General features: G+C 33.7%; 1 long non-coding RNA gene across 1 annotated transcript in view; it reads right to left on the bottom strand.

Moving 5' to 3' along the window:
- Positions 1-2,481: 2,481 nt before the first annotated feature.
- LOC128929500 (uncharacterized) overlaps positions 2,482-22,565 on the bottom strand; it is a 77,736-nt gene continuing 57,652 nt past the window's right edge. The window contains exon 3 of the long non-coding RNA XR_008476109.2: positions 2,482-2,573. This is a non-coding gene — a long non-coding RNA (uncharacterized LOC128929500). The remainder of the gene's footprint in view (positions 2,574-22,565) is intronic.

Below are 22,565 nucleotides of genomic sequence, written 5' to 3'. Positions count from 1 at the left end.
AAGATAGTTCATGGTTACATACTTTTAAAAACTATCTTGGGAAGAGTAGAAAACACATTTGAAGGAAGACAAGGGAACAGGCATTTCCCTAAAAAGATCTAGGTTTTAATTTCCTAAGCAGGTTGTTACAAATTGCTTTTCTCTTGGCTTTAGATTCTTATTTTCTTGGATTTCTCCTGTACTACCAGTACTGTTGTCCTCCTCCTTATCTGTAGTACATTTCAGCCAGAAGGCAGGAGAGCAGCTGTCTCCACTGGAGAAACCAATTATTTGCCAAATGGATGGGCTGCTGCCTGAATTCACTGGCTGTTTCTTCCAGCATCTCGGGGTACCATGTAGTCAGTGCAGTAACCAAAGCCTTCAGCTCTGATGCACAGTCATGGATTTACTCTGCAGCTGATGAAGTTTAGAAAGACCAAAAATTATATAAACTACATCAATGCAAAAATCTGGATCTGACCTTGTAATTGGAAATTCAGATCTTATTTCAGTGGAGTATAACATCTTTGTAATCAATTACTACTTAAACTTGATTTTTTTTTGGCTGTTGATTTGATACTTCAAAGACGGAACTGTGAAAGAAAAGTTGGAATAATACTCACAAATACAACTAAATAATTCAGTCTTAAACATACAATATTGAGTGAATTATCTCAACACAGAAAATAAAAATGTTCCTTAATGGATTGCTCTGTAAACTTAATATAATTATGAATAGTCTTTCATTATCTTTAACACAAAGTATACATTTAACAAATGTTCCGTGAATAAATAAATTGGTGGGTAATTAACTAAATTTGTCTTGCCAGTAGATGATCTATATGGACTCTGGACTATCTTTTGGTTTTTATATCTTATGTTCCACCAGTCAATGTATCAAATTATATAAACCATATTTGATAGAAAACATCTATTTCTTTTACTAAAGTCCTATTTATAGGTATATATTTAATACTTCAATAATTATTAACAGTTTATGTCTCACTAAACAACAACCTTTGGTTAAAAAACACAACATAAGATATTCTGTTATTAAATAATTTCCTTCCCTTCTGGCACAGATTTTTAATATAAATTTAGGTTTAGAACAAACCTTCTATAAAATTGACATTGTTTTAAAAAATGTATTTTTTAAATATTTCCAGAGGTTGATAGCAGCCATCATCAGTGGTTGGGTTTTTTTTTAAATAAAAATTGTCACATTATATATGCAGAAAGTTTCATTTACTTAAGTTTAAAATAAAGGAAATACATATTCCATATTTTTAATATTTCTAAGAAAATTAAGTACTTATTTTTTATTATATTTATGTAAGACTCAGAGGCAAATGACTTGGGCAGATATATACACAACAAAGTGTGCATTTTTAGGGAACTAAAATAAAAAATTTGATTAGATGAGAAAAAAATGCACATAGTCTCAGATGTAACATAATTGCATAGAAAGGAAATTTTTTCGGCATTGTTATAAAATAGACAGAGAGTCGCTCTGAAATTGACACTTGGAGGAATCGGAAAACCATGACAATAGTTCTGTAAGGGGATGGTAATTTGGCTATATAATTAAATTGGAATGTGTTCAGTAAGCAGATGTGTGCAAATAAAGAAGAATCTGAGCTTCGGGCTTGCACTTCTTGATCTTTCTTTTGTTTGCTTTTTTATGAGGACACCCCATGGCTTTTTGTTGTTGCTGCGTTGTTGTTGTTGTTGTTTTTCTCCAAACTAAATTAGCTTCCAGCCTAATACACTTCTTAGGGTTTACTCAAAAGCCTGCCAGCCTGCAGAATTCCATGTTGTCAACAGATGGCGTAAGATGTGATTCACCGTGCTCAATGACTTCAAACAATTTGCTACTGCTGTACCAAAGTTGGTTTGCAATTATTTCCATGCTACACTTGAGTGGAAACTAACTTCATGAGGTTTCAAATGTCATTGAAATATGTGACATTATTTGGGAATAAAACAGGAACAAAGAGTTTTTTTTTTTAATTTTATTTTCCTTTAAAATAATGGCTTAAAGAGAGGAGACATGAGTACCTATTTCTTCCACCAGCCACAGTGGACTATCTACCAGTCTTTTCACTATTTATATCCCACGATGTGGGGCTCAAGTGACCAACGAAATATGGATAGCATTTTGTAAACACAATTCTCAGCAAATTTGTGGTGTCTATTATTTTGCTTGTATAAATCGATACAGTTTGGCGTAGTGCCAAAATAACATATGGAATTTGATTTCAATATACATTTGGACATAAACATAAATGATAAAAACTTTAAAATACAGTAACAGAGAAGAAAGATAATAAATTTGAAGAATTTAAAGCTACAAGTTCCTTTAGACACCTGTAAGTATAAACTGCCATTAATTGATGAGTACATTGGAAACAGGAAGTACAACTTATGTCGTTCCGTGTTACACACTACTATATTGCAATATACTATTAGCATAATAATGTTGAACATTTATGAATAACTTACCAAATTCATATTCACTGTCCTCCCTAGTGACAACATTATTAGCTTGACTTTTTAATACAGTAGCACCGCATGAGGCTTTAGAAACATTAAGCCTAGAAAGAGAAATGTAAAATTCAATAAGCTAATCAAATAGTTATTTTCCTGAACACCGGATGTGAAAACCTTGGCCTATCTGTCCCTTTTTTATCTAGGCTGATTTTCATTCTTCTCATAACAACTCACATTCAACGTCTGTTATATTTGCCTTTGAAGCAAATTTATTACATAAATAATCAAAAAATAAGAACTAGCTATTTATATATTAAATAATATATACTTTTCTGTTTTTCAGGAAATAAACCACTATTTTGTAAGAAGATATTAATATGTTAGAAAAGAACAATTGATCAGGAAGTTGTCAGATTAATTTAAAGGATGTACCGCTGCATATTCTAAAATCAATTTACACATAGCATATTGAAAATAAACGCTAAGGCCAGGTGCGGTGGCCCACACTTGTAATCCCAGCACTTTTCAGACCGAGGTGGGCGGATCACGAGGTCAAGAAATCGAGATTATCCGTCCAATATGGTGAAACCCCGTCTCTACTAAAAATACAATAACCAGCCGGGTGTGGTGGAGTGCACTTGTAACCCCAGCTACTCTGGAGGCTAAGGCAGGAGAATAGCTTGAACCCTGGACGCAGAGGTTGCAGTGAGCCGAGATCGTGCCACTACACTCCACACTCCAGCCTGGGGACAGAGCAAGACTCCGTCTCAAAAAATGATAATAATAAAAATAAAAAAGAAAATAAAAGTAACTCTAAGATGTGAAATATAGCTTTCTAAATTTAAACTGCTTATTTATACTGTTATGAATGAATTGTGGAAAAAGAAAGAGATCGCATAATGAATACCAGGAAGGGATAAATGGACACTGAAATCGTTGTGGACAGTAATGACTAGACGCATTCCATGATATTAGAAATGCACCATTTAAGCCAAAATGTGTGACGAATCTCTCTCTTCTAAGCATGGAATGAAAAAAGAGTCCAGCAATTTCTAGTTTGTTGGTTAGGAGTTGGGAACATTTGTGTGATTAGGAGCATTTATTTTAAAAATGAAAAAAATATGTGAACCCCTGCAATAGCTTTTTGTTAAACAGTGAAAAATAAAAGTTAATAATGAAATAAAGTTAAAGTATAAGGATCTTGAAATGACTTGCATCCTGATTATTAGTGGTTTCTCTGCAGGAATTAGGTATGAGTTTTAAGAAGCAAAGCTACTCTACTCTCAAATTACAGAAGCAAAACCAACTTGAAAGCTCATGAGGAAACAGCTCTCATTCTCATATTCATGTAGGAAAACCTACAAAGCAAAATCATCTTTGTTCAAGTGTCTTATACAGGCAGTAAATTAACTAGACAAAAATTATACTAACAAATAGATGCAAAAAGTATATATATATAATAACCCAGTTATGAATAGTTTCATTATTTCTTAAATTTGTAGATTTAGAAATAAAAATATTTACAATAAAATGTGATTAAAAGTTATTCCATAAGGCCAAGCACTGCTTAAAATCTACTAGGTAATCCACAGATCTTTATTGAGTTAAGTTTCTAATGAAGTGCTCTAAGACTACATGAGATGCTATGAACACATCAAAGGATAGAACAAATACCCACCTCTTTCTCTAATCTATTAGGTTGCAATTGTATATTATGAAAATTGTAAAGTAATTACTCAAATTGAGGATAGGGATTATATACTATATTTTTTTCAAAATGAAACTGAATTCATATACATAGAGAACAATGGGATAGCTCAGACTTTAGTGTTTTATTTTGATTTAAAGTTGAAATACTTTAAATTAGTGTTGTTTGGTTTAGTTTTAATGATTTCCTGTTTGTTCCAGGTTCTCCTGAAGTGGCATAGTCAATATTTTTCCTGTGTTTTTTTTAAAAATTATTATTATTATTTTAATTTTTATTTTAAGGACACACAACTGCAATAGGCAGAAACTGATGTCTCTACTATTGGGGAGTGAAGTGACCAAGTATAAATTCTGCATTTTCTATGTTGCTTCTACAAATTGTTCATAAAAATATTATAATAAATGTTAATGAAATTTCCTATCATTATAAAAATTTCATGTAAATTACTCATAATTAAGAAGGGGAAATACTTTTTATGTCATATTTTATTGTTTTTATTTAATAAAGATTACGGGAGGCTGGGAATGGTGGCTTACACCTATAATCACTTTGGTAGGTCGAGGTGAGCAGATCACCTGAGGTTTCGAGTTCAAAATCAGCCTGGCCAACATGGCAAAACTCTGTCTCTACTAAAAATTCAAAAATTAGCCAGGCATGGTGGCAGTGCCTGTAATCCCAGCTACTCAAGAGTCTGAGGCAGGAGAATTGCTTGAACATTGGAGGCGTAGGTTGCAGTGAGCTGAGATTGCACCACTTCACTCCAGCCTGGGTGACGGAGTGAGACTCCATCTCAAAAAAAAAAAAATTACTGGAATAAAGGCCAAAAATATATTTAATAATTTAATAAGGGGTATTGCTTCCAATTACCTTGCTGAAAGCAAAATCTTTCCTAATTTTTATGTCATTCATCTTCTTGTTCTCCATTTAAATATAAAAGCATGTTGTGTACAAAAAATATGTTTGGCTGTCCAAAATCAATTTCTTCTTTCTTCTGGTAACGGAACAGATATATCCTATATTTTTCTCCACAAGGCCAATTTCAGATGGTCTCAATGGACTGACCCTTCCCACAGTTACTTTATCCAGTCGTTGCCATCAGATCATCCGTTATTAAACCAACCTGACTGGTTCAGTAAGCGGCTCATCATTCAAGTTCATGTAATTCAAGAATTACTTGAATTATAAGGTAAGACTATTATCAAGACTTTATTTCGAGATTGTTTGATTCAAGTAGTAAATTATGTGACTCAGTCTTCAGAATAACATTGTGCCACGTGTGGATAGAGGTCATCTGATTATAAAGCTTAATAGAGGTTACGAAAGCCAAGAAATGGAGAAAAGAAAAGGCTCTACCATTGAAGGAACAATCTGTTTCACCTTTGCCCAAACTACGTCTTGGATTTGCCAAATAAATAATTTCCCTTTTATATATATGATTGCTGTTATTGTTTTAAGTTTGTTTAAGCTACATTTGGTTGGAATCCAGGTAAAGTCAAAAGAAGTTACATTATTAAAATAATCTGAAATTACAAAATAATAATAATAATAAAATAAGATAAACAACATGTGACTAAATTCTCACATCCAGAGATATATAGGTTCAAGTGCTAGAACTCAGATTGTGAAGAGATAGAATCATCATCCTATAAAATATCTTATTACCAGAATCGAATCCATAAAAACTTGCCAGTTGAAAAACTTAGTAATATCTAAAATGCAAGCTAACTGGGAGATGGGGACCCTTTAGGAACTTAGATGATCCCCAGACTTTGTCTCAACTAAAATTGTAGTAATGGGTGATTTGGGGCAAATTATTAATTATTATAAACCTCTGTTTATTTGTTTATACAATGACAGTAATAACAGCATCTTAGGACTGTTTTCAAGATTGGATGAGCTAATAAATGCAAAAACAAAAATGTTGGCACAATTCCTAGAAGCCTTCAAATAAAAATAAAACTACTATTTTTTCCCTAAGGAGTAAATGTTCTAGTCAAGTGAAGAAGAGAGCACAGAATGATTTCAGTTCCAACAGAGACATTGGAGAACTCTTCATAAACAAGACAGGAGCCTCATAGGGACTGGCTCTGCACAGCAGGGCTGAGGAGAGGCAGTCTAAATGGAACCCAGATCACAGCCTTCAAGGGTAATCAGACAGAAACCTGGGGGCAATGAGGCAAAATCTGGGTACACCTGCTGGTGAACAATGATTTTTAATATATCATCTGCTTGGCTGAGGAAGACCCAGGGCCATCTATTGGGCTAGAGGAGTCAAGGATGTGACTGCAGAAGTGAATTCTTAGCTGTGGGGACGAGGAGAGACTAGAAACATTGATCAAAATGATTCTATAGGGATTAGAAGAGACTAGATTCATTGATGAAAAATATGCCTCACCCCACATGCACAGACAACTATTGCTTAGTGTATTGTATGAAGGAGAGACTACCAATTATCCCTTCCCATATTTTCCTGCCTCCACTTTCAGGTTAACATTTATCTCCCAGAAACAATGAGTCTCAAGATAAACATCTCTGACTAGTCATTGACTCCTATGCCTGGAAACAAAAAGAGAAAATGAGGTTGGGGCTCATGGTATCTTCTAGAAAGAATGAAAATTACAGCAGGGAAACTCTCCTTACCAATCACCTGGACTCAGACCATTTAGCATCCCTGCTCCTAGTTCTCCTTTCCATGACAGTGGGGCTTTACTTAGGCTAATTCATCTACCTTCACAGCTGCCATGCCAGAAACTAGAAATGCTATTTCATTGGCTTTCTCTTGTTTTAGATTTGTTTGAAGTGGTTTTTAATCATTATTAATTTAACCAAATTATATTGGTTATAAAATTGTAATTTGAGCCAAATTAGGAGTGAAAAAAGTTGTTTGTTTTTTGGATTTTGTTTATTTGTTTTGCTTTTTTTTAATTGACCAGTGCAAGGCTGGCTCTAATTAATATACTAAAAATAGTATATGTTAAACCCAAATTTAAAATTATTTCTATTTTTTCCCTTTATAAATATGATAAATAAATTCACAATTACATGAAGTCCCTAAACACAAGCTATATTTTGCCCACTGTCCAAGGTTGAGGTCTTTATTGAAGGCAATACAGGATGTTACAAGCATAAGCTGTCCCTCAGGGAACACAAACCAACTAGGGTTCAAATATTCATAATAAGCACAAGAATAAGACTCTCCGAGGACTTATTCTTTACATTTTATATTTGAATGAAAATCGTTCTTATGTGGAGGAAGTTCCAATTGTTTTACTAGAAAATGCCTTTAGATAAAATGATTTAAGCCTCAATTCCAAATCTCACGTAAAGACACTTAATTCTATTTTCTCTATATAGATGATCTCTATATCCAAGAAGAAATGTCCTTATAATATATAACCTCAATATTAAAATTGCCTGTAATAACAAGAAAACATTATTGATTTCTAAAATTGACAGGAAACATAGGAACATATTGAAATAATCTCAAAATAGAAACATCAGAGAGAATTGAAAAGCCATCCCAATTTTTCCTGAATCTGGGTTGACCTGCTTTTATCTCACCATCAGTGGCCAAGGTGAAATGGCCAGATGTCTCAGCTTGAGGGGCCAATCCTTGCTTCTTAATAGGCTGGCTCTGGGTCCACTCCATTTTGTCAGACTGCAGTACATTCTGATGTTATTTCTCATCAGTTCCCTCTCTTAGTGTCTCTGCCTGCTTCCCAGATCCTGACCCTCTGTCCCTCTAAGCTGCACATTTATATAGGTTCATCAAATTTCCATCAACTCTAGGGCAGCCCAATCTGGCACCTGAAGAATATGTTCAAATGATGAGCCCTGAAGGTTGAAAACCTTTTGTTTAGTGCCAGAGCTCTTATTAAGCCAACCACCTGATTCCAAAACATATCTACCCGGGGCACAGAAAGCTGATTATAAGGAATCCTCATGAGGTTTTTTGGTATGACACTGAATTTTCCAGTTTTGTTTTTGCCTTCGTTAATCGATCCTACTATATGCGCCTACAATTGTTTGTCTTCCAATTACAGATTTTGCTTTGTTACCAAATGAAAATATTTTTATGGACAAAGAACAGAGATGGACAGAAATGAGAGAGGAGAGGATGTGGTTTTGAAGTCTCTTAAATGTAACAGAGTTTTCAAAAAGAAGTGTTATCTTGAATATAAAATAGGGGTGATATTTCAGGTTTAACAAAATGTGTTCAGGTTTGAAATAATTTTATTTTGACATTATATTTTATTGGAGAATGTCCATAAATAGGAAAAAAAATACTCTGGATGATATAACATGTATGTCAAATAGACACTCTGTAATAGATTGCAGTCTTTGCTAAAAGAAAATTAAAGTGCCAACATTTTGGAACATAAAAATAATGCTACTATTAATATCTAATTTTACATAATACAAATTATGAATACTGCATTTGCTTAGAGGAAAGACAACAGAGAGAACTCAAGAAGCCTGAAAACTTCATGACAGTACTTAAAAGGTTCCTGAGATATTAATAAATTTGAAAAGGTAAAAGAGAGAGGGAAGAGTATCCAAAATGCTGTTGGCCTTGAGAGACCCTAAATGGAAAACACAATTGAACACAAATATCTGACCTCCGAATTTTGAGATAATAAGTAGATGCTGTTTCCAGCTGCTTGGTTTGTGATAATGTGTTACAGAGCAATAGAAAATGAATACACAAATCACAGTGTCATCCTGAGCATTATAGACATGTGCTATATTACCTAGAAATTATAATTTCTTCATTTTTGTTAACAGACACCTATCATTTTAGGAAACTTTTTTAGAAGAATCTTTAGTGTCACACTTGAAAATCAGTAAGATGCTCTTTGTTTCCTAATCTAAGAGTTGGTTTGTGACACACATACAAGTCCCATCTCATTTTCTACCTGGAATTTGTCTCTAAGCAAGGGGTAAAAACATTTTAACTGACTCATCTCAAAGTTGGCCTTCTTACAATCCGTCACATTAGTTATAAATTCTCTTTGACTTTCAACTTCTTTATATAATTTCAATGATTTGTTTTCTATTAAATCATGTTTTCTGCTGCTTGCACCAGATAAGCCATATTATTATAGTGAGCTTCTTGTGTGAAATGAATACTTTAAAATTTTTAACACATAAAACGTGGTACCATTGCAGTCATCACTCTGTCTCTGTAATGTAGATTTTGAGGTCATTAAATTAGGTCAGTAGTGTTGGAAATAAAACTACACTTTAGACTGTGAAAAATACTGAAAAATTGAAAAATATGAAAATTGTATCTCAATTGTATATTTTGGGCAGGTGATAGTAGCCACATTTAGAAACTCTGCCTTCTAAATCAGTTAGAGTTTGTGCCTTCCTTGTAGCCTTTGCCACAGTCTCCAGCTACCCACCTAACTCATGGCAAGTGCTTTCATTTCAGAGGAAGGAACTGAGACTGAGTCAACTGGAACACTCTTCTTTTGATCTAGGCAAATATTAGCATGGTTTAAGATAAAATTTTAATTCAACTATACAAAATGTTGGAGAAGATCCTTTTCTTCCTGGGATCCTTCTTAGTCGTGGAAATTTTTTGTCCAGCCAAATTTCTGCCATTCGCAATTCATATTAATACATTTCAGTTCTGTTATATGAAATCAAGTAGATTATGAGTTTCTAATCTTTGATGTTTGTTTGCCAGATGGGAGTATTTGGGGTCATATCTCTTTAATCATTGAGGATTTGAAAAACACTAGAAATGTTCCTGTCTCTCAAAGAACAAGCCTAGAGGCCCTAATTAAGTCGTTAGTACAAATTAACATTAGAAACCTGTGCAGATTTTCTTGTCTAGGGAATCTACAAACCCAAAGCCTATATAATTTCTTTTCCTTATAGTTCTTAAAAGAAGAGGTAATATTACTCTTCTAACTTCTGGCAGCATTATCTCTCATGCTTACTGGTTATATATTATAAACATTTTCACTTGAGCCATAAGCTAATTTAATTTTATAATCACCAAGTTTATTATATCACCAGGTTTCTGCATACCGTCTCCTGAACATATCAAATGTAAGTGAAAAACTCTTTGCTATCTTATTTCTCTAAAATCTTTGATGAAACCATGGGAATTCCACTTTTCCAATATTTAAGAAGAACGGAGTCATGAAGAAGATGTGATTTTTTGCTGAGTTTAGCTGTTTTCTTTTTGCAGGTCATTCAGTCAGAGCTGAATGGTAATCTAAGGGATTTTTATGGTCAAATGCCTTTCTTAAATGAAAATTAAAATGATAGACATTTTTAAAAGGATGTATCCTTTTCTGTACCCAAGGATAATAAATTTCTCGCATTCTGGTATGATGGGAAGTCTGTTGAATTTATAATCAGAAAAATCCTGTGTTTAAATTCCTGCTTGCTCATTTAACTGTGTGATCTGTAGTATGTTCTTCAATTTTCTGAATCTGAGTTTCCCAACACACAAATATGACTACTAATAATTTATGCATTTTTAAAATGAAAATTACTAAGTTGAATTTGCTTCAAACTTTGTAGACAGAACTCATTCCCTCAGCTGTTGCCTCAATGGGGGAATGTCTCAGATCCGCATCTCTCCGGTGTTATCCATGCTGTTGAAGAGAAGAGCACTTGCCTCGCAATGCTGAAGGTATGAAAGTATCGTGTAATAATTTCACAAAAATGTTAATTGAGTTACTCTAGAAAGATCCACTATTAAAGTGTTAACAAGTGAATCTAGAACCTCAAAGTTCAAGGGTCTACTTGGTTTCTTAGAAGCCGAATGTTCTAAACTTAGTTATTAATCTTTCTGGAATTTATCTTCTTTTAAGAAGACAAACTGAATGTAAATGTCTTTGAAATCAAAAGCCAAATACAAATTTAAGACATCAATTTCAGGTGTTGACATTATTATGTTATTATTATCATTACTACCTTGCAGTCAATCTATCACATACAACTTATTGTAGGTTTTAATAATCTTGGTCATTAGCAAAGTGTTGTCCAATCTTCTTGTCTTTCAAAGATTCACTGCTATTTCCATTAGGGAATTGTGGGTGAAATGTAGTTGCCCAAAGAGGGGTTATAACATCAGGCCTAGCTCCCTTTCATCTGGGTGGATCTGTGTACATCGATCCTACCCATGGAATGCGAGCGGAAGTGAGTAATTGGTTTCAGCCAAGAAAATTAAAGACTTTCTTAATGAATAATATAGTCAGTTAAAAATATATATTATCTGCATTGAACAAAAATGGTCCCAGATAACAATAATTTATGTGGGACCTTTTCATGTGGCAAGGTCAGAAGAAAACCGTCCTATACGTTAGGCCACAGAGGGACTTCTCCCAAAAGAGGGCCATGAAATCTTCACTAATGAAGAATGGATAAGAGTTATACAGAGAAGACGCAAATAGGGCTCTAAATAGTGTCAACTGATGACAGAAAATATCTGAAAAAAAAAAGTACCACCTCTAAGACATAAAGGAGATGGCTGAGACTGATTAAGAAAGAGCCAACAAGCTTGGAACAGAAAGTGAGACAATGTACTTTTAACATATAACTGAATTGCTTAATTATTGTTATTTTGTAACTTTTAGTTTTAAAAGGTAAATGCAAATGCATTACTATAACTATTCATTTATTTAGTCAGCAAAAAAATTAAAGAAATAAAGACAAGAAATTCAGTAGAAATAAATGCTTGTATAAATATACATATATACACATGTATATGTGTGTGCTAATCTTGAAATTTAGTATGAAGAGTCTGATTGTAAGGCACTGCTGTACCAAAGAGCTTGTAGTAAATAAATGTAAAATTTTTTGTGATAGAGTATCACAGAGGCAATAATTGCCACAGTTCATAATTTTCTCTAAGTAATTATAAAAATGAATTCATCTTTTAATTATAAACAAAAACATTTAGAGAAAATAATTGGAAATTTTTCATAGAAATCTTTGAAATAATTTTGAAACAATAGTGAATTCTAATTTTCAAGTTAACAGTCATTTTATTTCAAGTTACTATTTCAAGTCACCATTTTAAAATGCCACAGAAATGGACACATCCCATTTCCCAGCTTAGTAACATAGAGAAATGTTTAAACAAAACCTGCTCATTGGTCTGCTGAACCAATGTTGAGATTGTTGTAAACACATTTTATATACAATGAGTGAAGTATCTATTCTTTCTAATGGTAGAATAAACCTAATGGGGATTGCTTTTTTAGTTGGGAGTATCCAAGCCTCTCCACTCACTTTTGAATATGCTAAAGTGCTTTGTCGTGTTTATTCACACATGATTATTTGTTCTCTTGTTCAGCCAGAGAAGTTCACATTCAATATAGATCTTATTATTCAAAGTAATTATTAAAAGTAGAGTTTCATTCTTATAGAGATAAAGCAATCAAAGCTTAGGAGATCCAAAGTCACACAACTCTTTAAGGGTCAAGGCAGGGATAACAGCCACAACAAGAATAATAACAGTTTGGGTTAAACAGTTAATGCTGGACACTGTAAGACTGCTTAAGTGGGTTGACTCATTTCATCTTTCTAACAACCCTATGACCTGTTTCCTGTCATCCCATTTAGCAAAAATAATCTGACGCATACAGACATGTAGTAACTTGTCCAAGGTCAAACTGCATTTTGACCATCTGGTCTGGTGCTAGAGGCTATGAATGACTTCTCCCACACTTTCACTCATGAAACAGAGGCTTCTCCTTTTGTAAAACAATGAACATGGGTAGAAGAGAACTGGGTTTCATTGGAAAGGAAATCAAATTATCCAATATCATTATCCTCTGCAACAAAAAGTAGAAGCATAGGCACCAAAGTGCTGGCCTGTATTTAAATTCCAAAAGGCAGATCTTATTTTTAATACACTGAGCTAATTGCATGTGGTGATTCAAGGTCAGCATAAAACTCCAGATAGAGTTGAAAGTATCAAATAAGTTTATGTTGGGCAGAGAGAAAGCAGAATGATCTCAAGGTAGCATTTCTTGATCTTAGCTTTAATTGCTAACCCAGAGCCATCACACTCTATTAGATTAAGCTGACAATCTCCAGTAAAGGGTGGAAAAGGATTGGGATGCTGAAGAGAGAAGAAAAAGACTAGGTTAGTATAAAAAAAAAAAATTCCTCAACTTTTCAGAAGCCGGCCAGCATTATAGCTAACATTCCGCAATAGTAGCATCAGAAATCTCACTCACAGTATTCTGTATTATTTCTAGAGCTTTAAAAAAGTGAAAATAACTAATTTTAATTGTGTCAGTGAGGCCAATCTGTATTAGATATCAAAAATAGGAGACATTTCTGTTGAAGTCTGGAACAAAAAAGGGATGTTCTCTATTTTCACCAGGTTTTTGTAACTTTTTATGAAAAGATTTTATTTAATATAAAGAGACATAATAAATGTAGTAGATGAGGAAACTAACTCAAATAATTTGTGACTATGTTTATGTAACAAACTATGTTAACAAATATGAAAGTTCATTACAATGCCAAGTTCAACATGATTATAAACACACAGATTTTTATATACCAGCTGAAAACCAAAACAAAATTTTTGAGAAGTGTATACCTGTATGTCTTTGCATATCTCTGTGTTATATCTCATTTTATCCTAAGCTTATGACTCCTATATGCAAATCTCTACTTGATATGTGTTCTAGTATATCTCATGGTCCAAAATCAAAGCTGCATTGTTAAATTTTTTCATTGGTCTCATTAATTTGGGTGAAAACTTTTTCACTGATTTATCTGTAAGTCTAGGTTTTAAAAACTGTCAATACCTTTAGCACCTCCTTAATACTTCAAGCAAATTCCTATGAGGATTTGATGATGCTTTTTCCTGCATTTCTGTCTCTCTATTTACGTGCAAGACACATAGTAAATATTTCTCTTGGTCTGCTCTAAGCTTCTACCTTATCTCCCTGTCTGCCTTTCTCTTGTATCATTATCATATCGCAACTGGAGTGATCTTTTCAAATTATAAATCGTAAAATGTACTTTGCTGTCTACAACTTTGTAATTGTTTCTCTTGGACTTAATAAGGTATAAATTCCTCCTCATGGCCCATGATGGCTTCTATAATCTTGTCCATAACCTTTGATGGCATCTTGCCTGTGATATTCTCATCCCCCACACTCTGCTTTCCCCACTGAAGACACATTAATTTTATTTCAGTTTTGAAAATATAACCAAAATTTTCTCCAATATAATGGTCACAGATTCAATATCTTCTGTCTGAAACGTTTTTCTCCCTACCCTTCCGTTAAGCCTTTTCAAAGTCATTTTTCCATTAGGTTGAGATTTAATGTCACTTCCTTGGAGTAACATTAAAATATCTAATGTAAATTATATAGTCCATGTGACTACAACAGGTTCTTTCTAGTCATCACTGTGTATGTGTATTAAAGTTCTACACACGTACCCCAGAACTTAAAGTATAATTTAAAAAATGCAAATGTTTCTAAATATGCCATGATAGTTTATTACTTCTTTGAATATTAGATACAGTAATTTATTTCAATCACAGGAAACTCTAGAGGAATGTAATGTAAAATAAAATGATAAAAATATTATAATTAACTATTGTCAAAACTACCATAAGCAAATCTAGTAGTACATGCTTAACTATTGGGAAATACTTATAATAAATCAGTATACTGAAACAGTAAATTCTAAAATAATGTGTTAGTAATCTCATTATATAAAAAGCCTTTACAAATAACTAAGAAACAGATCAATATGTCAAAGTAAAAATGGGAAAACAGAAAAACTTACCCCCATATAACAAAGAGTAGGAATTATAATGGCCATTACAATTTGTGAAATATTGTATATTCCTTTGCAAATTAAATAGCAATGTGAATTTATTTAATGCCTAACATTTTCATTAAAATAAAATACTGACTGTTGATGTTTGCAGAGATTCAGGGAAAAAATACTTTCATAGATTTCTAGCATATGATGTAACTAAGCAATACCAGAGAGGAGTGAGATAACATCTCAAGGTGTAAACAGATATTAATATTGTTATGGAGGGATTCTGCTTAGAAAAGTCTACCATTCAAAATAGATACATGTGAATAAACTACACATGTTAATTCCTATTATCCTTAAAATGCAGTTTTTATAGCCTTAATACCCCCTGCCCACACAGTATTACTTTTTAAATTTTTTTCTGGTCTTCAAAAAAAATTTATAGATTTCAAATCTACTTTGATAAAATGTAATCATTTGAAATCTTTCAGAATAATTTTGTGGGCACATTTCTATTGTAATTTTCTATTATAAAAACATTTTCATCACATAAATGGAAGCTATTAAAAATATTTTTGTCATGTCTGAAAACCTGTGCAAAGAAACTAATCTTCATTATCAGAATAACAGAAAGATTTAAATAATATAAACTGGAAAGGGTTATTATCAAATTTAATTTTTTTAATGGGCAAGAGTATGGAAGCTGTTTTAAAGAAGGCAAGAGGGGACTTGTGGGGGACTGAAAAATAGCCATAGCTTTGCCGTAACCTCAACTAGAAATGAAGATAGCTTGAATTGGAGTAATGAGTATGACAAAGAGAATGGAGAGAAGTACTTTATTTGACTGATACTCAGCAGGCATAAATCAACAATTTTAAGTGTTGACTCTTACATATATGGCTGAGGGGTGAAAATTCCCTTTACCTAGATAAACAAATTTTTTACAAAGGAAAGAAATGGAGAAATATCAGTTGTGAAGGTTGGCCTAAGTTGAATGGGAAGTGGGATAAGACACTGAATTATGCTTGAACCCGTTGGTTTTGAAGTGCCTTTGAGGAACATCAAGAAGTGAGTTCTGGACAACAGATATAAGTTTGAAGGTCATTGGGATAAAAATCATGCTTGATCCATATATAGCATACACAAAATCACTAAGGGGATAGTATGAAATAAAAAGAAAGATAGTCCAAGATGGCTCTGGAAACTATAACACTTAAAGGTTGTATAGAACTCTAAAAAATGTTTCTGTGTGTCTACCTAAAACATTTTCATCTTGTGAATGGATATTATTATAGTAACCATACTAAAATCAATAATTTTAAGCTCACCATCATATTTTTATAAGCACTAATATATATCATGCTTGAGTTCTCAGAATACAACCATTGAAAGCCTGATTAACCACAAAGCACAATCTGAACAGAGAGTATTATATAGAAACAAAAGTGATAGGTGTTTGTGAACACAATCCAGAAGCATGAAATGGGAGTTTTAGGGTGTCTATGTTGGGTGAGTTGTAAAAGCAAGGTTTGAATCATACCTAAAGGCTAAACCACAAAATGGATAAAGAGAAAGCATAGAATTTATTCAATATATAAAAGTGTGTAGACAGCAGAGACCTATGAAAAAATGTACAAAGCAAACATGAATATATGTATTTTTTCACAAACAAAGGGAAACATTGAGAGGACATTCAATCCTAACAGAAATTGCTATGAAGGCATATAAAGAATGTTAACCTGATTTCAATGTTTTAGTTAAAATGTGTGATCTCCAATTTACAACCCATGAGACTTGGAAATAATGCACTCCTGCTTTCAGTATCTAATTAGATTTTGTAAGAAAATTGTTAATATTAGAAAGAAAATGTTGTCATATTCCCTCTAAGTCTACCAGAGAGTTTTCTGCATGTGACACAAAGTGACGTATTAAAGTGAAACAAACATCACATTGGATAACCTTGGGAATTTCAAAAAAATTAAATTAGCGGCAGGTGCTCAGAATGGAATATAACAGTTCCACAAACCACATAGAAGTACAAAAATAAATACTGGGACAGGAAGGAATTCTTCCCTAGATAGACTTCTAAGGAAGATCTTTCAAGGAGAAGAATTGCTACTACCCAGTTTGTAGCATTTCAGGAAATCTGATTCTACAGAACTACAGGCTTTATACAGACCTGGATTTCTGGGAAATCCACTATGACTCATTTTGAATACTAACTAAACTATTTATAAGCTGCATGACATTAGGTAAGTTTTTTTTCTCTCACAAATGTGTGTTTCCATTTTCTTTAGAAATAAGTTTCTAAAGAACTTATTTCATAAGATCGTCATGAGGATGTAATGAGACAGAATATGTAAATTCTTATGTACTGAGGACCAAATCTTATGACTGTATTTGTAAATAAAGTTTTATTGGAACACGATCATGCCAATTCACTAATGTCTTCCGTGTGGAAGAGTTGGTTGGTTATGACAGAACAGAATGTCCTACATACAAAATATATAAACAACAAGAACCATGTCTGACACACATATTTTGTCATATTTTGAAGAATATAATTTATGGTTTTGCCTCAGTAAGTACTCACAATATACTTATGCAATAAATTACTTACGTTAGAACACTGAATACATGTATTTTAAAAGACATGTGATCTAAATTACATACTCTTTAAAATATATTTGTCTGAAGATACTGTTAGGCTCTAAAATTAGATTTATTGCAGGAGTATACCACTTTATACTTGAGTATTATATGGGAAATTCTGCCTCTGTTATTATACTATTGAAATAATACCACAGCACTTGGCTGACCACGGTGAATATAATTCTCTTAGAAATACACTTGGCTGTACTACTTGGGGTAAGAGAAGCACATTTCCATGTGTAAATGGAATCCAGATATATTCATGTTCATTTGCATTGTCATGTTATTGTTTGTTATGTGATGTGGATTGGAAGTAAATAGAGGAACAATACATATTAAAGTGACTAAATAGTCCATAAATAGTTCTCTGATAAATGTAGAAATTGCCTATTCTAGTCTTCAAGCATGAAACATACATGTGTTTTACCTGAGACCCTTCCTCAGGAAAGGACCTTGAGGCCTCTCAAAAGAGTATCAAAGAACTGAAACTCACTGGATCACCACATCCTGACGATGAGATGCCAGACACCTCATTCATCACAACTGCTTCACTGCCCATCCTAGTTCCTGTTTCCTTACACATCGTTACACTTCTCCTCTGCTATATAAACCCCTAGTTTTAGTCAGGGAGATGGATTGGAAACTGATCTCCCATCTCTTCAGCTGCAGTACCTTCTTCTTGGCAATACTCATTGTCTTAATGATTGGCTTTCTGTGTGGTGAGTAGCAGGATCTAGACTGCACCCCTGGTGTTTTGTTAACATATATAGGCATGAGTTATGGAACGAAGTCACATTTATCTGCATTTCATATATGACAACAGCAACTACAAATGTCTCTTGGGTAAAATAAAGCATTAGCAATGTATGTTGTTCTGCAGTGAGAATGGAGGGAGCACTGAGATGTGCTTTAAAGCAGGAGACTGCAAACATTTTCTGTAAATTGCTAAACAGTAAATATTTACATTCTGGGGCATATGGTCGTAACTAGTCAGCTGTGGTATAGACAACACACAAATGAATGGAAATGGCTGTGCTCCAATATAACGTTCTTTACATAAACAGGGAGCAGGCTGGATTTGGCCCTCAGGACACAGCATACTAACCAGTGGTGGTTTAGAGCATGAAGACTGGCTTGATGAGACCAAGACTGAAACCACAGGAAAGTCAATGAAGGAGGGAGTTGCAGGGTCAGATCCCATTCTGGGATTAAGTTAGAAACTGGGTTGTATATTAGCCACACCACAAGCTGACTAAGAGAGGAATAGTCTAAATAATGTATAAACCTGCCAAATGGGATGCCAATTACAATGATATACACTAGTAATGAAATCAAGTATAAGACTATGTTATATAATTATATATCACATACAGTAATGAGCTATTACAGTTGAATTTTATATTCAGGTAATTAAGGCTAATTCCTAATGAGAAAACTGAAGAAATTATTGCTCTGACACCTCTGATGGAGACTATTTATCCTCCCTGTAAATTATACTAGCAGACGTATTATTTTATAAGATACCACTTTCTAGCAATTCATAACTCTATTGGTGATTCATCAATTGAGCTAAAACTTCTCTCCATTTGATTACTATCTAATCAATATATAACTGATTCTATATAACAGTCCTTCAGTTGTTTAAAGGTCATTGTCATGCATATTTTCTCTGACTTAATATCCTTGGGCAAACTAGCAACCTTCTCTTTGGGATAAATAGAATGGAATGGAGTAAATACATACCTATGATTTCAAGGCATCTACAACATTTGTATGCATAACACGGCCCTGCCAGAGTATAAACTGTGGGCAGGAGTATTTGTCTATTTTGTATAATAATGAATATAAAACTATGAATGATATAAATCAATAAATTCTCTCTATATATATATTACTAATTTTCCTTCCTTCTGCAAAGTACTTTGGCCTGTTTTTCAGCCAAATTAGATACTTTCTATGAAAAAGGGAATGCATAGACAAGCATGATGTTTGGCAGACGAAGCAGTCTGCATTTAGAGGTGTGTGTGAGAGTATAGAAGAAAAAGATAAAAGGTGACCAACAGAGATGTCAGATGGATATATATTTTCATTAAAAAAATAGCTGCTCGTGTGATGACTTGTTACTTAGAATGCAATTTTAATAATTAACTACATTATAGGAAACAGTGTGGAGATGCCTCAAACAACTAAAAGTAGAAGTACCATTTGATCCAGTAATCCCCCTACTGGGCATCTACACAAAAGAAAAAGAAGCCATTATATGAAAAAGACACTTGCACACCCATGTTTATAACAGCAAAATTGGCAATTGCAAAAATGTATAACCAGCCTAAATGTACATCAACTAACGAATGAAAAAAGAAAATGTTGTATATATACACCATAGAGCACTATTTGGCCATAAAAAGGAATCAAATAATGGCATTTGCAGCAACCTGGACAGAGTTGGAGAGCATTATTCTAAGTGAAGAAACTCAGGAATGGGAAAACAAATACTGCCTGTTCTCACTAATAAGTGGGTGCTATGCTACGAGAACACAAAGGTATGAGAAAATACATTGGATTTGGGGGACTCATGGGGTAAGGTGGCAGTGGAGTGAGTTAAAAAGACTATAACATTGGGTACCATGTGCACTGCTCAGGTGATGGGTGCATCAGAATCTCAGAAATCATCACTAAAGAACTTATCAATGTAACCAAAAACTATGTGTTTCCCCAAAACTATTGAAATAAAAAAGAATTAACTAATAATAGTAAATGTAATAAGGGTAAGGTAATAGAACTCTCAACTAATTAGCATGTTCCAAAAGAACTCATGTATACATGTTAGAACATCACAGATCAAGATGAGTATTGGCTAAAACTATTTGATGAGAGAAAGAAATGTTTTTGATTGTGAGTTATCTTAAGCATGGTTCATGTTAGCTGTAAATGACACAAACTTTTAAAAATAGTTAAAAATAATCATATTCACACAAGTTTTCACCTCAGCTTTGTTTAGCTCTCTGGGTTGTCCAGTGTATTTCCTCATATGGTGGCAACAGACACCCTTCCCACAGTCCCAACCCTCACTGGCATCTCATTTACTTTTCAAATCTTGATGCTATTTGACTTCCCCCTTAAGGCCTTATTGGATTCACTTGATCAGAATTAATTGTTCCTTCCTCAGCACTGTCATGGCAAAACTCATATTTTGCAAATAGGTTTTCTTTTGGTTTACTTAGTTATGTATGTCCTTATGTGTCCCATAAGATCTTAAGTTGTCAGTAGCAGTGACTATTTCCAATGTATCCTTCAATAATTACTAGGCCTGGTTCAGAACCTTGGCAGAGTAGGTGTCCAAACCATATTAACAAAGTGGAATTGCATCTCAGAGATATAGTTTTAGCATTGCAGCATTCTGTCTGATTAGGTGGCACTTTGGCCGTGAAAAATGTTGCATAAGATGTGTTTCTCAAAATTGAGGCTAATTAAAATTAATTTTCTTCTGAGAGTCATTGTAGAATTTTACAAGAGCCTGTGTGATAATTAGAGGCACCCAGGGGTGTCACCAAACCTGTAGTGGGAGTCACTGTTCTATCAAACATGACCCACTGAAGTAGCTCCCGTGTGGCTATTAATATCACTGAATGCAAAATATGTCAAGGTTTATTAAGTGAAAATCTCATAAAGGTTCACAAACAAAGTACTGCCTATGCAATATGGATATCATGTGGTTCAGCTCCCTTAAGAAGAAGATAATTAATAAACAAACTAAAGCTCTCCTGTTTATTCTCTGGAGTGTCCTCCAAGGATGTTAATAAGAAGTACAGGACACTTAATTCTGGCATTTAAAAGAAATATAACATGAAGAGTTTTTGAGGAATAGAGTCAATGAATCTTTTATATTTGTAATGAAGCACAAAAGACAGATCTGTGTTCACACATAAATTACACAGGCATCAATATTTTAATTTTAGCTCTGCTACAATATAATATTTTTCTATTATTCTTAATTTTCAATGCAGTCTGAGGGTTACACTCAGGCCAATTGGGACATGAAAAAGGGAATACTCCAAGGGCGAAAGCCCTCTGCCTGAATCAAGGAGCCCTTGGCGTTAGGCACTTGCATCAAGAGGTCTTGAATTATCTGGGCTGTAGCTGTTATGGTGTGGGAAATGGAGAAAGGTGAAGGGTAACACTTCATTAAAGCTAAAAGGTGAAAAGCTATGGATTTAATTGAATTAGATGACAGCACACAAAGACAGAGTCAGAAAGCTTTCCCATAGAATCAGTGCTCTCTGGAGGAAGGCAGTTTAATTCTTACTGTCATCAGGCTGAGGGCTTGTGTAGCCTGAGTTAATTTGATTTCTCTCAGGAGGGAAATGTATTTGGATAGAGATGGACATATGGTTTAGTGAAAGGAACCTGGTAGCTGTCTGAGATGCCTATGTACCTAGGAAAGAGGCTGCCTTGGCACCAGCTCACAAGAACATACTTTCTACAAAAAGCCTGAAATAGTCTTGAGAATGTACTTACCTAATAAGGAACTATTACTTTATTATTTTTGTCTAAGCAGTTTGATCTACCTGTCTTGTCATAATACGGTCTATGAACTGGAAGCAGCAGTAGTTGCCACATCAGGGAGGTTGAACAAGGAAGATTTTACTGCCCACTTAGTTTAAGGATTGCTTTTAGTAGTCGGAGATAGTACACATGTAAGAACATAGGGAAAATTATCCTTCGTTTATACCATAGGACTTATCAAAAAACTCTTTTAGTATCTGGAGGTTAGTTTTGGATAAAAATGTAACCAAGAGTAGAGTTGCAAAAACAACTCTAAGAAATGAGAATTATTTAAGCCAAGTCAAGGATTTAATAGCATTTTAAGAGCTATTAAATTATTCATTATTACCCTATCTCTAAAAGCAAAAGCAAAACACAAAACAAAGCAAATCTTCTCATGATAAATGGAGTTCTATTATTTGGTCAA

This window comes from Callithrix jacchus, chromosome 13 (assembly GCF_049354715.1).
Source record: "Callithrix jacchus isolate 240 chromosome 13, calJac240_pri, whole genome shotgun sequence".
NCBI lineage: Eukaryota > Metazoa > Chordata > Mammalia > Primates > Cebidae > Callithrix > Callithrix jacchus.
The sequence above is the reverse complement of the archived record's forward strand: the minus strand, read 5'-3'. Positions and strand labels throughout refer to the sequence as shown.